Raw genomic sequence first — 18,420 nt, 5'->3', positions numbered from 1 at the left:
TTCTTCAACCGAAGGTTTCACTACGATTACAATTGATGTAACATGCATGTGTTTACTCTTGTGGGTGAAAATTTCTTTGCATCAAATATGCATCTTCACATGGGAAGCGTTTCCTCTTTAACATTTCTGCTCATTTCCATCCTGTATCTCAACTATCAGCTGCTTATATTTGAAAGGGAAGCAAAGGCTCTGGTTGCTGGTTTGTGAAAAAACCACAAAAAAATTAGAATTTTGCAATGAGCGCAGAATGCATGCCATAAACCATTTACACCTGTTACTCTGACCAATTATTGGCTCTTAGCAAATCAGCTATAACGCGTGTTGTTTGTCTAAAAATGGTGTAGCTGGCAGTAAGAAAACTTTAAACGGATGGATTCAAGGTGAGCCAGTTCTCACACATGCAGTAAGTGTTAGCTCTCAGAAGAGCAATTACTAGTAAACCCCGGGGTTCACTTCAAATGTCGTATTTCCCTGCCTAGTCTCTACCTTCTGAGGGACACTTCTACTTAGCTTTGGATGTCTTTGGCATTCACAGCTGAAGAAAAGTGGCCTAATTAAAAAAAGTCTGCCTTTAGAGGGGAAATCTCCTATTCCACAAAATGTAACTATTTAGAGATAATACACTCCATTTTTTTGGCTTTTTAGCCTTTGCATCGCATATGTGGGGGCCACGCTAAACTATGCGGCTTTACAGGGTTATAATAATGTCTCAGCGACGCCACGAATGTCAACTGATAACCAGCCATCGTTTTATATTTTTTTAAATTATCCTAGCATCCTGTGTCTGATCAGAAGGTACAGCTGCACATTGTGAATCGTCGCACTTTCCTAACAAGCCTGGCTTAGAAGGTGACACGGGGCCACTTGGTGATTTTGAATTTTCCATTTAGGTTCAATTCCTCTTCAGTTGTGTTTACTTTGAGGCCAGGGACACACACACACACACACACACACACACACACACACACACACACACACACACCCGGGGGGTGTACTGTCTACATTAATGCATGAATATTCTCCACCCACACGTAGTCTAGAACACGGCCTTGCTTATAGCGTTCTGCTTCTCCTCCCTCTCCTCATATTGGCTTATAAGCCTTTTATAAAATAAGAGTTTCGCAGAATAAAGAGCAGATAGAGATCAATTATTTGAGGACCCTGTGGGAAGAAAGGGACCACTACCCAACCTGAGGGCTTTGGAATCTGCAGTTCGTAAAACATTCGGCCTTCAGACAGTTTTTAGAAGTTGGGAGCCCTCCAGGTTTAAGGATCCGAAAAACCAGAAGATTCTGTTTTTAGCCATGAAAATCTGCATTGTTCCACCTGGTTGGGGCATATATTTTCCTTAAACTAGTGAACTTCCCGGCAGGTCCCCCCTCTGCCCAGATGCAACCCAGCTGGCTGGCAGAAGAAAATGACCACCGCTCCTACCCCACTGTTCACCCTGCTGGCAGAGCTCCAGGCCTGGTGCCAAGGTCCTGGCAGTTTTAAGGCTGTTTCCTGGCAGTCATTGGCTTTTCTAGGCCACGTGAATCTGCCCCTGTCTGTCTGGATTTTGCTCTGGGTTTCCTTAGGGCATGCTTTCTAAACGGCACCGGGAGCAGCAGCAAGAGCCTGGGGATTCGGCAAGGCCATGTTATCCGGGAACCTTGGATCCCTGGGCTGTCCCAGGCTCCCCTCTGCCAGCCGCTTGCTTCAGGGCTTCAAAGGGAGGCTCGGCTGCAGTACCCAGCATGCTTTGCTGCGGCTGCCACAGCCCCCTTTTGAAGCACCATGGTAGCCAACAGAGAGGATTCTGTGTTACGTACAGTATGACCCTGGAGGAGCCAGCCAGCTGCTGTGACTCAGCTAAAAACAGGGAACTCGCTGTAAGCAGGAGGGCATAAAGGGGAACGATGGCTGAGGGGGGCAGGGAAACCAGGAAAAGCACCAGCAGCTTATGATGTTCAAAGTCTGTCAGAAGGCTCCCTTCTGAAAGTCTTCTCCATGGACCAAAGGAGGCCCATCTCTGCTACTCCAGAATCTGCTTAGGGTTCGTATTGTTTTATATCTAACGAAAACAAGCAGGGCAAGGATTAGGGGGGGCATACTAAGAAAATACATCTCAATTCTCTCTTGTCTTACTCCAAGTTCCCTGAGGAGTAATTGGATTTTTCAGATACAGTCTGGGACCAAACACACTGATGAGGAAGGAAGGAGGGAAGGAAGGAAGGAAGGAAGGAAGGAAGGAAGGAAGGAAGGAAGGAAGGAAGGAAGGGAATAATTATCTAAGCACCGTCTTTCTTTCTATTTTCTTCACAGAGAGAGGGATTATGGTGGCTCAGTTGTCTATTCCGAAAGCACTTCTGAACTAAAGTGTCAACCGTGTATAAGACAGTACAGAATAAGGGAGACTTAGGTACACTTCATGGTTCCATCTTCTTTGGCTCTGGCCAAGTGGTTGGGGCAAGGATGACCAGTTAAAAGCAGACCTTCAACAACAAGCCCAGTCTTGCTTTGTGAAACATTTGCTAGAGTGCTTTGCTCAGTTCAAAGGTAGAAATTTGGAGGTGGAGGGAATGCAAACTGTAAAAGGTACTTTAGCTAAAGAAAAGTGGGTTTGGGGGTGCTTAGGAACAATCTGGAAATGAGAGGTCATAGAAAGGAGGCAATAAGAAGTAGTTATTAAATGAGCGTTTAAGTGAAGATCTGGGTATATGTACTGTGCCCAGCATCCTTGGATACTAAGGTCGAGACAATACAATGAACTGTGTGATCTGACAGAGAAGAAAAGCAAGTTTGTGTCTTGTCAGCCCATCAGCCTAGACCTGGGCGTGCCCCATGTTGGCAGGGTTTCTCAAGTGATAAAACCCTGAGCAAGTGGTGGCAGCTACCCTCTGGGAGAAAAGCCCGTCTACAGATTTCCCTCTAGCTGTCAGGAAACAGGTCAAACTGACGGGGATAAGCTCAGCCTCAGAAGCTCAAACCAAATGTCAGGCGTGAAGTCCCTATTTTTAGTATTTGTTTTGTCTGCCTCTGGTTGCTGTGTACACCAGCGGGCATGTTTCATTACAGAAAAGCCATTTTGAGATACAATTCACCCATAAACTTAGCTTACTCCAACCGGCTCCTCAAAGGCGCTTAAGAGGTGGCTCCAAGGGGCAAGAATGCTTGGTCTGAAAGAATGAGGACCTGAGGTAAGATCTTCAAAACCCATCCAAAGTCTACACATGGTCAAACGTGTGTGCCTGTAAACCTGGCTCCTGGCTCTGTAGGCATGGTGCAGAGATAAGGGGATCCCTGTCTCAAAGGGTTAAAGGAGAGACTGATGGGATAGGGCATCCAACTTCCTTCTCAGACTTCTGTCTGCCTCTAAATGGGAAACACCTGTGTGTAGGTGTGCACGCATACTCACACACACTCAGGATACTTAGCTGGCTTCCTCGGCAGCAGACTTCTTTGCTGTGAAGATTATGCTATTGATAAAAGACATCTGAAAGACTATGAGGAAACAAGTACTTTTGGTGAAATTTCCAAACTCTCTTTCCACCTAAGAAGGATCTCTTTAGCAGACGTTTGTGTGGATGTTTAAATCAGGATGAAAAAGAACAGTGGTTGAAAACATAGGGACTCGTAGCAGGGCCATGGTGGAGCACGCCTTTAATCCCATCACTTAGGAAGCAGAGACAGGTGGGATCTCTGTGAGTTCAAGGCCAACCTAGTCTACAGAGCCAGTTCCAGGGCAGCCAAAACTGCAAAGTGAAACCCTATCTTGAAAATCCAAACAAATAAACAAACAAAAATAAGGAATCATACTTCAGTTCATTTTAAATGTTCATAAATACATTCACTGAACCAAGTTGAAAGAAAGGGTATTAATCAGACTATCATAGGAAGGTTTTTAAGGAAGACACAGAAATGTCAAATTGAGAATTTTTACTGGGTGCCATTCTTCTAAATACCCAGCATAATGATATTGACTTGGGAACAAGAGCGCCATGACAAGAAGCAAAAGTGTGGATGAAAGGTCATATGACATGGCTAGAAGCCAGATCAGCTATGGACCTAGGATACCAGAAGACTTTGGGTTGACTGGAGTTCAGTACCTGACCACAGGACTTTGGATCCTGATTCATTCCAAGATTCATTTGCTCATTCTGTTAGTCATCAGCTGATCCTAGATCTTGTGTCTGTCTGTGCCCTTACAGGAAGCTTCTATTCTAAGTAATTCTCTTGGAAGCTTTAGAACTCTTGACTGAGTTGAGACGGCCCCTCAAAATTATGTTCAACCTGTGATCATGACTTTGGATACAAATAGATCTTCACAGACGTCAGTGAAATTTAAAATCCTTTTGGGTTAGTTGAGGTGGCCTTACATCCACTGACAAGTATTCTTGGGAGAGAGGAACGTGTCCAGAAATACACAGAAGGTGAAAGCTAGGTGAAAACTAAGACACACACTGCATCCAGGCACCCATAAGCCAAAGAACACTAAGGCCTGCCAACAACCACCAGAACCCAGGACAGTCAGGGAACAGGCTCTTCCCCAGAGCTTCTGAGGAGAAGCAGGGCCTGCTAATACTTTGATTTCAGACTTAGCATTTTGAGTTAAGTTTCCCTTTGTTTCTGCCACACATTTAGCGGTAATCTGTAAGACAAACCCTAGAAAACTAAGACAGGTCTTTATCAGCTGTGTGCTAACTTCATCACTAACTGTGCTAAAGACACATAAAATGGAGTAACATACAAGTGTTTTAGTTAGCCCTACTAGCACACATAACTATCAACATAACTATGTTCATTTTCAAAATACTCATAAGCCAGTTGGAACTTAAAAACTTAAATCTTGTATCAATGGAGCAACTGTTAATGTGTAGTTACAGGGCAGTAAAGACAACAGTTCCCTGCCTAAGGATGTTTATAATCCAACTGTGTGCACACATGACCAGAACTGCAAGGGAGATGGAAATTGGACTTTGAAGGATAGTAACACACTAGACAAAAGTAGTTCTTTGCAACGTCTATGAGTCAAAAGAACATTTATTTTCCTGTGGCGTTTTTCTAAGAAGGTCGCAGAGTGATTGGAGTATTTTGAGGTTGAGGAGAGGGATGTGAAACCATGTCATGTGACTACATGCATGAGGCTGCAGTTCCTCCTTCCCAGGAAGTAAGGATCTCAGGTAGATACTACATAGTATTCATTAAATCACAGATACATTTCCCTGATGCCGCACATTGCAGAGAGGGTTTTTCAGTGAGTACCAACACTCCTCTTTGTGGGTCTCTTGATCAGTATAGACAGCTCTGTTGGGAAATTCAGAGCTCCCGAGGGTTTTGGTAAGACTTTGAACTGGTGCTATTTCCTTGACTCTCACTTACCGGTGTTCTGTATCCTTGACTCTCACTTACCGGTATCTCTTCCAAGGTGCTGGCTGCTGTGCAGCCTCCAACACTAGCATTGGAAAGGACCCATCAGCACGATGGGGGAAGCCCCCGCTGCAACATGGGAAGTTTGCTCTTTTCACAGCCAGCACTGCTGTTGCTTTTGCCTGCTGGCTTACAGGAACTGGCTTTCACATTTCCTAATTTAGACCCTAGCAGTATGGAGACTTACTTGATGCATGTATATTTTCTGTCTGAGGCGAGCAGCGTTTGTCGTTGCAGAAATGCGGATGGCTGCCAGGTGCTTTGTGAGCAGAAGCAGTCCGCAGGCATTTCACGTTGGAGCTGGAGCTCTGTGCATGGGGAAATCCAGAGCTTGCCTATGACTCAGCTGGGACTGATCCCCTTCTTGGAAGAAATCTAATTAGAAGCCAGGATACTCAGGCTATAGTAATTATTCTCATTCCCAAGCAGTGGAGGTGACTAACCTTTCTACTTGTCCCGAATGTTTGAAGGGGCACCCGTTCATCAGAGTTGCCAATCCATCTAGCCAGTACTAGCACAGGGTAACTGATGCTGTAGCTACATATGTCCTGAGCAAAATACTGCAACACAATTGTAAAACCATTAACAGCATCAATACCATTACTAGAACTTAGAGTTATGTTTTATTTATTTACATAATGTGTACATATGTGTGTGTATGTGCATGCATAAGGCACTCTGTGCCTGAGGAGGTCAGAGGACAACTTGGTTTTCCTTTCACTCCTGTGTCTTCAGGGATTCAACTCATGGGGTCAGTCTTGATGGCAGGCACCTTTACCCCCTGAGTCATGTGACCAGCCCCAATCTCACTTGAACAGATAAAGCGAAAGCAAAGAGAGACTAAATAACTTCAAACGTCTTAGGTCACATTTGTAGAAGCAAAATGAAACCGGTCACTTATTTATGGGAAGACCGAAACTTCAGGTAACGTCCACCCTCACCTTCCTCCTATAGAAGACCAAAGCACACAAGGGGCAAGCGTCTACACGCCAGGTTGTCAGTTGGGCTTGGGTTTCCAAGAGAGCTCTCCATTTCTGATAAGGATATTTAATAACAGGGCAAGCTTGGCTAGATTTAGTAATCAACCTTCACAGCAGCTGGTGACAGGTGCTAAGTCCACCAAAACGGAATCTCGGTAGGGCAGGGGCAGCATCCTCTGCCGGCACTCAAGTGGCAGAACCTGAGTTCAAAGACCTTGTAACTCACACTCAGGGTGTTAAGGCTGAACTATCCAAAATCTCTTAGGGAGCGTCGCCTTTATCAGCTTCCAGAATCCAAGGAGTACACAGTTCTCTCTAAACCCCCCAAGAGGGTGTCTATGTGATTTCAGAGGTTTTATTTCGCAGGTCCAAATAGCTTGACCTTGAAGCTCCTCTAGGTGTTGAACATAATTATGCATCTTCACACAGCCCTACAGTTCTTGCCTGCGCTCCGCTATTCTCCTGCCTCCTACCTCCCTTTCCCTTTCTCCCTGAAGTCCATGATGAAGAGCAGACCCTGGGCAATAGCTTCATTTGGACATGTGTGCCGCTGCTCCTTGCAACTAGCAGTAAACAAGAAAAGAGGAAGAGAGAGGAAAACTTGTTAGCACCATGCTGTATCTAAACAAGCAATCCCAGATGGCATCCTTCATGCCTTCTGCCTCCTGCCTCCGATAAGGAAAGATTGAGCAGGAAAAATAAGCAACAGCTGACAAGCCATACCCAGAATGGAGACCAACAGGGAGAACAGATCCCCGCTCTGTGCACTGTCCTCAGTCATGGCTCGGCACCCAACCCAGAGACCTGCCTGGCTTCATTCAGATGCTGTCGGCAAGGCTGGCTTTTATGGAGCCAGGGAATCATGAGAGTTTGCAGGGCAAGCATTTTTCTTTTTAATTTGATCTTTCGTTTGCCGATGAAGACCAGGGCATAAATGCAGTAATGTATTTTATTTAAAGACATTGTGTTGTTAAAAAAAGAGAGACAATAAATAAAATTCAATAACTCTTTAGGACTGCTCAGTGTTTTTCCCAGAAACCCATGCTAATTTCTCCCTTAAAATGCTTTATTGCGATGCACGTGTCAGTGTGTGTGTGTTGTGTGTGTGTGCGTGCGTGCGTGTGTGTGATTGTATATGTGTGAGAGAGAGAGGGGTGTGCACGTTCTGATTTGAAGACATTATAATAACAACTTCGCCTGAAATATTAACAGCCATCTCAGTCATCCAAACACTTAGGACTGAATCCTTGCTTGATTGTTTTGTCCTCAGACATTCCCTGTACAATGGCAAATAGAATTTATCAATTCGTTCGGTGAACATTCAGTGAGAAAGACCACATGCAGATCTAAAGCACAGGAAGTATGCCTAGCATATACTAGACATTCAATGAAACCCATCCTTACTTTCATCTGTTCATCAACTCAGGAATAGAGGCACCTGTCTTGCTGTCCTGTGCTCTGACATAATCTGGAGCTCCAAACATCAACATAATCATCATTTTCATCTGCAAAATCCAGTTGTTGGAAAATGCCATCTTGGAATTAAGTGTCACTGATGATGCTTTACTATTTCAATGTGGGTGCTGCTTGTGGGAACTACAAGGTGGTTTTAACAGACCACCTGCAGAAGCCAAGTCAGCAAGCGTGTGTTTATTATTAAGGGCATGATGTTGCAATGAATCAACGGAAATGCTCTAAAATGAAATAGGAGGAGTATCCAAATGAGGCCACTAGGCAACCCATTGACGACAGTATTGCTATGCTTCTTGGCCAGTTGTTGTTTTCACAAATTAATAAATGTGAAATGCTCAGAGAGCGGGGTGAAACAATGAAGGCATTTTTAATGGAAACCCTGATACCAAAAGCCACCAGCCACAGTGCAACTTTTCTGATAGAAGAGAAACCACCAGGGTCCTACCCTCTGTGCTTCCTTCTGAAGCAGAGGATGGCCAAGGCACGGAGATCAGATGAAGACTTTTCTTGTAGTCAAATTCCAGAAAACAAAGGTTAGGAAGTCACAGATGACACAATTGCTTAGTGTGACAATGTAAAAATGCAGCCACTCTTTTAAAAAGAGCTTAGGATAATGGCATGGAAATGAGTCAGAAAATATGCAAATTAAATTCACTTGAAGCATATATGCCTTTAAAAATTAAGTGATCAATTGCTTTGTCAAACGATTTTTGTGTGTGATTACCACCCGCTTACCCCATATTCAAATTCTAGTTTAAGAGGGCTTTCTTAACCTCAAATTCATTATTTAGCAGACCAGAAAGGGTGAAGGGGAGACATGCTTCCATATATGAGTAGCTGTGTAGCCTTCAGTTCTGTGTAGAGGAAAGAAAAAGGAAGGCCATATAAAGAGAGCAGAGGTCGAGGAATCATGAAAATTCTCGTAACCTGGCCAGAGAGAAAGGACGCTGATGCTGTAATGACTGCAGTGTAAGACATTTCTTGAGATTAGTGAGAACTCTTTGACTATGCTACTCTCATTAGCTGTCATAAGGCTTAGCAGACTGCCCAGGCAAGAAGCGCTTGTAAGTGCAACATTTCCATAGATCTCAATGCACACCTTCACCACAAGTTGTCCTTACAGTTAAGCTCTATTTCTTATAGCTTCTTAGGAGATTAAAGTCCACTTGGTTTGAGAGATTGCTTACTTGAAACTTTTTAAATTATGCCATGTCTTGTTGATACCCATTGGAGGCCTGCGCTTTTCTGAACAGTAACAGAGGAAGGGTGGATTGGGGGGCTAGAGATAGGGGGTGGAGGGAATGGAATGAAAGGAGGGAGGGGAAACTGTGGTTAGGATGTGAAATAAGTAGGTAAACTTAATTAATAAGAAATAAATATATAAACATTTCGAATTGATAGCTACAGCAACTAATCCTTTCTGGGAAGAGCTATAACCTGGCCCAAGGAAGCAGTGGATAAGAGAAGCTATAAAACTTCAAAGGGTGTATAGAAATAAAGCTAAACCACGGGTGCAAGCCAGTTAAAGACGGTTAAGCTAGTACAAACTTCAGAAAACACGAAGTCCCAAGCTCAAAGGAGGCAGAATACAAGACTGAAAGTCAAAAGTATGGGATACCACAAACAGAGGGGGGAAAGAAACAATGCCCACTGAAGATAACACATGAGGAATCACAGCTCTGGTAACCTGGCAACAGCAATTTTAACCATCAAGACCTGACTCCCACAGGAAGCTGTTCATTACAGTCTTGTTTCAGTAGGTGCAAGAGACAACAGCAGAAGGAGGAGCAGGGAGAGGAGGAAGAAAGAAGAAGAAGAAGAAGAAGAAGAAGAAGAAGAAGAAGAAGAAGAAGAAGAAGAAGAAGAAGAAGAAGAGAAGAAGAAGAGGAAGAAGAAGAAAAGAAGAAGAGGAAGAGGAAGAGAGAGAAGGAAGGGAGAAGAGAAGAAGGAGAAGGAGGAGAAGGAGAAGAGGCAAAGGAAGAGGAAGAAGGAGAAGAAGGAGAAGGTCAAAATCTGCTGAAATCTGACAAGTCCCAAGTCCCTTCCCTCCCTTGCTTCTGACTTAGCACATTTAGTTATTGTGGTGGAACTGGTCAGCATATCCTGACATGTTCCTTGCAAACTGATGCACGCTTTCCCATTTACAGTAAATCCCTAGAATGCTGATAATGACTTAACACTTGTCTGAACTGAAAATGACTGATTCAGATTTCTCAGGATGTGTCCTCCTTTCTTCTTTCTCTACACATGGCATTTGGAGTACATGAAATACATTCCCCTGCATAATTTCTCCCTGTTTGCTCTGGCAGCAACAGTCACACATCTTTGAATTTTGTCACTGAACTTTCAGAGGTCTTAGCATGCCAGTGGATCAGAGTATCGGTCTCAAGCACAATTTCCAGACTTATTCTCTCACTCCTTTGAGCTAGTGGACTCAATTATTCTCTTGGTGAAAAACCAGAATTGCACAGGGTAAGACAAGACAAGGCTTTTACTGTAGTCAGATCAGTTGTCTGTACTATTTAAAACATCTTCCAGTTTAACAAAACGTCATTCATGTAGGAGAATGACGATTCATTGCAACGTCTTTTCCTCCCTGTGCTGTCAGGAAGTTCTTATGATCACAAGGTTTGATTTCCTAGAGTGTACTATTGAACAAGCTTACTCTACTTAAGTATAAAACATTTACAATTTATCTTTTTTTTTACTTATGGGTGCCCATATGAGTGTATGGTACACACGTAGCTGCTGCAAAGGCCCGAAGAGGTTTCAGGTCCTCTAGACTAGGACTTGTAGGTGTTTGTGATTCACTAGGCGCTGGTACTGGAAACTGAATGACAAGAAGTACTTTTAATTGTAGAGACATCTCTCCTGTGTCAACATTTTTCTACATAAATCCTGAAGGTATTCCAAGTCATTTGCCAATTTGACAAGTATTTTCAACAAATGCCATGTAACCTCATCTCTGTAAGTCCTGGCTGTCAGGTTTTTTCCAAAGTTTGGTTACCACTTTCTTTGAGCCAACTTTTATTTCTCAGCCTCCTCATGAAAACATGTGGCCAGAATGAACTCTCTATCTCAGGCCCAGCCTGGGAATTTGATGCCCTTTGTATGGGAACACTGTCATTGATGCAATCCGTGATTACATTAATTCTTTTGGCTTGGCATTGTACTGTTGACTCATTGAGTTAGTAATCATGCTGAATCTTAACTTCTCCCCCATCCACTTTTTTAAAAGGATATTTTTGAGTGATATATTTTCCTTCAGGTTAGCGGATTAGATAGATGGACAATTAATTAATACATTAAAAAATACAAGGTTCTTGAAAGTATACATGCTTTCCCTCAGCCTAAGTATAAGATAATATTCAAATAGGAGCAAAATAGAGGGAATATATTTTTATAATTAAAGTTGGTTTTGTGAAACCACACACTGAAATTAGTATTGATTTTCAAGTTCAGTAAATATGTTTCCTGATTCACACTGACTTCTTACATTCAGGTGGGTCTGATTTTTAATTTATACTTGAGGTCACTTACTTGGTGAGGTTTTTTGGCAAACTACCATGCTCAACCTGTAAGTTAGTATCTTTAGGTCACAAATTTAATAACAAACTAAATTTCTCATTTGTCAAATAGATTTGAGTTTTCACACAACATTGGGAGTCTATAAATTAGAATTTATTTCTGGAATCTCTGGTACACTTTGGTTGGAACTGATAAAAGACAATTGGTTTAAAATTTAGTATTTTAAGTGTGTGTGCATATGTGTGTGTATCCGTGTGTAAATGTGTGCACCTGTGTGTAAATGTGTGTGTAACTGTGTATGTAAATGTGTACGTATATGTGTGTGAAAATGTGTGCATATGTGTGTATATAAATGTGTGCATGTATGTGTGTAAATGTGTGTATGAGTGTGTGTAAATGTGTGCACCTGTGTGTAAAAGTGTGCATGTGTGTATATAAATGTGTGCACATGTGTGTGTAAATGTGTGTACATGCATGTGTAAATGTGTGCATATGTACCTGCATGAGTTTATTTTACCACAGGCATAAAGGTGCTTACAGAATTCGGAAGTAGGGATCACAGTTACCTAATGTGGGTGTTGTGAATTGAATCTTGTTCCTCTGCGAAGGCAGTACCAGATCTTGGCTGCTAAACCATCTCTCCAGTCCCTAGTATTTTCATCTTAAACTTGGAAGCAGATGTATTGATAAGCCGGAAATCAAGCACTTGTCTTATTATTTGACAGCATAGGACTACTCTGTTGTGTTGGACTTCTGTAGCTATAACAGAATACTTTATGTTTGCCAAACAGTTCTCTTACCTTGACTCGGGTCACATGTTTCAGGTCATCAGGGCAGGCGGTGTGTGACAAATAGGGGCAGCTCATATCACAGCAGCCAAGAATGGGGGCGTGAGGGGGGGAGGGTGGTGAGAAAGAGGTGGAGGGGGGAGGGAGATAGATAGATAGATAGATAGATATAGCTGTGTTAGCTTGCTTTCTCCTCTTCCCCTTTTATTCTATTGCAATCCACAGTCTATGAGGTGATACCACCGATACTCAGGACAATTGCTCTCCATTAGATAATTCTTTTCTAATATGCCCTTGCCGATGCACCCCAGTAAACTCTCCAATTTGCCTGTGCTCTTCATAATCTAACCAAGTGACCATCAAGATTAACTGTCACATGCAATTTAACTCTTAAAGAGACTGGGATAATTTCAACGTGGTGTCCTTAATTGCTCGTAGGCTAAAAAAGATGGTATTTTATAAAAAGATAACTAAAATAGTAAATCTGGTTCCTAACTCAGTAATCCCTTTTTTAAAATCTACAAAGTCTGGAATGGTAGAGGAAGGGTGATATTTCCCATTTCTGTATTTCAAAAACATGCATCTTTGAGTCTGCAGGATGAAAAAGGAGGATTGGATAGACAGGTCTACAGGAGAGAGACCATGGAAGACACTCTCCTAACTGGACATGATCACCCTCTATTTTGTTTAAAAAAATGTTCACAAATAAGATTATATGAAAAAAATCACTCTGGGCACTGAGCAGAGTTACAAAAGCTCAGATGTCCCTTTTTGCTGTGGGAACAGGACAGTGCAGCTCACTTCTGTCGCTTGATGAGTAATAATAGTATTCACTTCCACAGGAGCCATCACTCCTTTGGAGCCCTGTCAGTCAAGAGTAGAAGACAAAGGGAGGGGATCTGCAGATGCGCAGTTCCACAATGCACAATGGCTGTAAGAGATGCTGTAGAATGATCCCATTGTAGAAGAATATTCTAATAAATGTTTCCAGTCTGCGGATATGTCTCAGTCTGTAGTGTCGCATCCTCACATGCAGGTTAATTACATATCTCTAGATTTAATTTGACCACATAGTCCTATCGTGGGAGAGCAAGAGATAGGAAATCTGCTTGACAGTTGCAAGTGTCAGGAAGGGCCTTGAGCTGCATAATGAATCGCTGTTGTCAAATGAAATCGCACAAACCAGCTATTATTCTCTAGATAAAGGTGAGGCCATTCTGGCTCTTCAGGTGATTGCAAACAAGCCTTTTGCAATGTCCTGGACCAAGAGCAGCCAACAAAAGAAAGAACAGGTGTGAAGCTCCCGGGCTGTCTGACCACAGCCTGAGATGGAGGCAGAGAGAGAAAGATCTGCTTGTGAATCTCCTTCCACATTTACTGAGCCAAAGCACGGTGCTGCCCACGCCCATTGTCTTCTTGACTGGGAAAAGGTATCCCAAGTGGTCAGAGCTCCTTTCATCTGCTGCACTTACTTGCTTCATCGGGGGCCAACAGAAGCAGTGTGATCCCAAGCTCTAAGAGGAAAAGGGGAAAAGGGAGTGTACCACGTGGTGCTAAGCCTTGGGGGCGGAGGAGTGCATCCAGAAATGTCGAAACAGCTGTATTTGATGAATGGGCAAGGTATGTAGAGAATGCCGCTAAGACTAGCCACAGTTTCCTCAGTGGTATCCTTTGTAGTACATGACAAGGTAGGTACCAGCTGCCTCTGGTTTAAGCTTTCTGTGAAAGGGACTAGATGTCCCTGCCATTGTCTTTTGAGGATCAGAATATCTGGAAAAGTGAAGAAGCTAGTACAATCCAATGCTTGCAACTGGGATTTGATGCTTGAAGACAAGACGGTGACTCGGAAAACGTGACTCAGAAAACACTAAAGTGGACAACTAGCAGTATGATTGAAAAATGTGAATTTTTATGCTTCTCTCTACCCAAAAGCCAACTTCTCAGACCCATGAATTTCTGCAAGGCTTAATAATTATGAAGGAGTGAATGCATTGTTAGTATCCTTTGACTGATATGAGCTATATTCTAGACCAATACAGTAGTCATGAAACATGCAGTTATTAAAATTTAAATCATTAAAAAGTTAGCCATCATGTATGAGGAGCTCATTGTCCCCAGGGATTAACCTACAATTATTATTCTGCTAAATAAGCATAGCCTCAAGCTGACCTCTAAATTCTCACCTCTCTGTATTTCAGCTATTGCATCTCTCAAGTCTCATCAGAAAAATGTCTTTTTGTGCAATTGGTAGTATGATCACAGAAACAACTGGTTAAAGCCCAAAGAATAAGTGTCCAGCCACAAATGTGACATCTATATAATTACTGCCCCCTAAGGCCTATGGGACGTCACAGAAGATGGGGCATATAAACTGTAAGAGCCAGGAGTAGAATGAAACATTGAGTTCTGGATACGACATGACTGTTACACTCCTGAACTCAAAACAGCTGTGGTTGCCTGCACAAGATCTACACAAGACCGAGCAACTAAACTTTCTAGCATGGAAGGGGAAAGGGTTCACAATCCCCATCACTTACTGTGGGGTAGGGAAAGCCAGTTCTTTTAAGTGTTTGGCCCCTGTTTGTTGACTCTGCTTCAGTGGATAGTCTCACACCCAGGAGTATAAAGTGGAGTAGATGGATTCTTCTTAAAAAGGAGAGATGGGGGTGATGTTGGAGCGGTAAGGACGGTAGAGATGGGTATGGAAGAAAGCAAGGAGAGATGGGGGTGATGTTGGAGCGGTAAGGACGGTAGAGATGGGTATGGAAGAAAGCAAGGAGAGAGTGAATATGATCAAAATATAATGTATCAGATTCTCGCAGGGTTTGCAAAGATGGCTCAGTGAGCAGACAGTGGTACTTGCATACAGACCCGGTGACCTGAGCATAAGCCCTGAATCCTAAGTGGTGGCAGGAAAGACCTAACTCCTAGTTGTCCTTTGACTTGCACATACCTGTACACACACAGAGCGAAACACACATACATAAATCCACACTAAATAAAAGGGATAATCAAAAAGCATATAAGGGAAGTCAGAGATGGGTGGTTTTCTGGAACTCATGGGCCAGCTTGCCTACTTAAGTAGTGAGATGCAGACCGGTGAAAGCCTCTGTCTCAAAATACTGCACAAACATCTGCAGAACATCAACTAGTTCTCTGTTGACTATGTGCATATGCATAACCATGCATTACTACCACTCACACAGACACACCCACACAAAAAGAATCTCTCTCTCTCTCTCTCTCACACACACAGATACACCCACACAAGAAGAATGACACACACATAAACACATAGACATACCCACACAAGAAAAATCACATACATGCATAAACACGCAAATACCCACACGCACACACAGACACACCACACAAGAAAAATACACACACACAAACACAAGAAAATTTAAAATTGAATTCCTTAGCCTTAGCTCTGTGTGTGTGTGTGTATTCTTATATACATAGTTATATATTAAAAACATCCTACCAAGAAGTATTTTCAAGACTTGTGGAATTCCCTGGATTTTTATGAACAGTTATAGGAGACATAGCAATGAGAAAATGGGTGAAATGGGACTTTTCCATCAATACTCCTAAAAACTGGTGATGCTGTATGAGAATTTTAAACAGTTGAAAAAATACTACATCTTCTAACTTCTCTGGTAAAATCACAATATGTGAAGTTTCTGAGACTTCACAATGCAGAACCTCATCTACTATTGATTAACCCAACACGTACTTTAAAAACAACCTTAACACGTAGCCCTTATTTATAAGTCATCTATTAACTTTACCTAAAACTCAGCTTTCAAGGAGCAGTTTCTGGAAGAACTTCTCCAGGAAGGGCGTTTGTCTCAAGCCTCTAGCCATTCATCCACCTAAGGTCACGGCACACAATCAGGGAAGTTGTAACTTTGAGCAGCTTGGCTAAGGTCAGCCTGGCCAGAACATATGTATGTCTCCCGATTTGAGAAAAGTCAGATCATCAGGAAGAAAGGAGGGAAGCAAAGATAGGATCATGGATTCGGGGGGCTTCTTCTGGTGCTATTCCTGGAGTTATGACCAGGGAGAGGCAGCTCTTGCTCCAGTAGGTTGCTCATTATTAATTTAACATGAAGGCCTTCAAGTGACCCCTCCTGGCCTTGGTTCCAGCAGTCCTGTGACATGAAGTTGTCCGACTTCACAAACGTTTTGGATTTTGCTTTGTTGTTTTGTTTTGTTGAGCCAAACATCGTGTCAAGGTGGTAGCCCTCGTGACATTTTTCTGCAGACATGGTTGCCAATTTTTTATGTCCTCAGTGGACAGGCACTTAAGGTCTCTTAAGAAAAAGAGCAGAGTTCCCGAGGAAGCTGTGTTCGACGTGGTTAAACAAAGCGCTGCGTGAAAAGGAGGAAGGAGTACGCAGAGTGGGCATGCTTAGGTCCCCTGCGGTGGAATGGTTTCCTTCGTTCCGTGGAACGCGCCAGGGTCCCATTTTGTTCTCCAAGGTCTCATCTCTTACCTTATCTTATTTTTCTCCACCTTTCCTATTCTTGTGTTTTTAATCTCGTCTTCTCCTCCTCTCTTTTCTACCTTTCCCTTCCATCTCCCAGATCTTCCTTCTTCCGGTTCCCCTCTCCTCTTTCCATCCCTTTCCTATCCGCCCCTTCCCTAGCCTTCTCCTCATCTCCTTTTTCTCATTTCTTCTCCTCCCTTCTCTTCATTCTTCTCTTCTAGTCTTATTTCTAGTCTCTGCTGCTTCACTGGGTTATCTGTCTCTGCTGGGATCACTGGATCCAAAGGTCATCATTTTCCACAGTAGCCTCCTTTGAAGTACATTAGTGTGAATCAATTGTTGTTTAGAATCTTCCCTAGCTACATAACCAAAAGTTCCAGACTGACAGGCTTTTTCTAAATGATGGCAGCATTTGTATTAATAACACATTTGGGCACTTTGACTTAAAAACATCTTAAGGATTGTGTTTTCAAAACTAAAGGGTATATATTAAAAGAAAACTCAATGAAGTCTATGTTCATTGGATAAACTTATGTAACACCTGTGGTACCATATACATTTGGAGATTTAAAAGGTAATTGTTTAATTCTGACATGGGAATTTATAACAATATAGATCTTTGTACATTTCCTATTGCTATATACAGCTATAACTCTGAAGAAAATATTTGAAAATACTTAATCATTCAATAGTAGGTAATCAAAGCCTACTAATAAAATCATAGCAAAGGCAGTATCAGTATGGATAATACTATTAGGAAAAAAATCACTCATTCGTTTCTGAAAAATATTAGACAAGTCCAACTATCTTGTGGCAGGGAATTTCTTGAACTATCCCCATACTTTCTTCTGTGGTACTGACATCAATAAACACTGTCTCCCAGGAGCTGCAGATTTTCATATTTGAAACTATCAAGAATGCTGAAATACAACAGTTTCACAAGTCTCATTTGACTGTTGTAGCCACGACCTGGACCTGAATTGAGCTGGAATAAAAGCAACCACAGAAATCTGTTTCAAGAAAAACTCCACTAGCTTGCCCATATAAAACGACACTGAAAACATAAATATGATGTAGGGGTTAATGCCAAGTAACAGGAGAAAGTGTCCATTTCAATGGATGCCTCTTTTTTTTCTGCTTTTGAAGTCCTTGTGTGTGACAATAAACTCAATCTTCTATTTCCTTCGTCTGGTAACAGAATATTACTAGATTCCTTAATTTCAGAGGGCAGACTACACCTGTTTCATTTAGAGTCTTGAAGATATCTTCTACCACCTCACTCTTAACCTCACTTCCCAGGAAGCCCAAACCTTCTTTAATTTCAATTGCTTTCATACATGTTACATATTCCATAAAAGGAACAAAAGAAGCCAGGAAATGAACACTAAACATCACTTTGCCCTTTGATTTATACAATATAGAGCAGAGCCCACCAAGGAGAAGTCTTTGTAGTTATCGCTCATCAACTGCATGTCTCTGTATTTCTGCAGATACATTTAGCATTGCAAGGGTTCCTTTCTTGAGTCCCTCTTGCATAAGCTTGGTGTGGATCCTGGAATCTTCACTTGTGTTTTCATCATCCTGGTTCATGCTGAGGCTGCTTCTTGGCTAGCTCTGTCTTAATTATTAACCCATTTCTATTAATCTAAGTATTTCCATGTGGTCCTATCTTACCAGAGAAGGGTTGGAAACTTTTACCCCTTTGTGGTCTCACAGGGCATCTGCTAAGTGTCTCTGCAGAGAAGA

General features: G+C 42.4%; 1 long non-coding RNA gene across 1 annotated transcript in view; it reads left to right on the top strand.

The window, feature by feature from the left end:
• The first annotated feature begins 1,855 nt into the window (after nt 1-1,855).
• LOC121133739 overlaps nt 1,856-18,420 on the top strand; it is a 39,845-nt gene continuing 23,280 nt past the window's right edge. The window contains exon 1 of the long non-coding RNA XR_005870715.1: nt 1,856-2,035. This is a non-coding gene — a long non-coding RNA (uncharacterized LOC121133739). The remainder of the gene's footprint in view (nt 2,036-18,420) is intronic.

This window comes from Mesocricetus auratus, unplaced genomic scaffold (genome assembly GCF_017639785.1).
Source record: "Mesocricetus auratus isolate SY011 unplaced genomic scaffold, BCM_Maur_2.0 Super-Scaffold_100023, whole genome shotgun sequence".
NCBI classification, from domain to species: Eukaryota; Metazoa; Chordata; class Mammalia; order Rodentia; family Cricetidae; genus Mesocricetus; species Mesocricetus auratus.
This window is presented reverse-complemented; position numbering and strand designations above follow the sequence as displayed.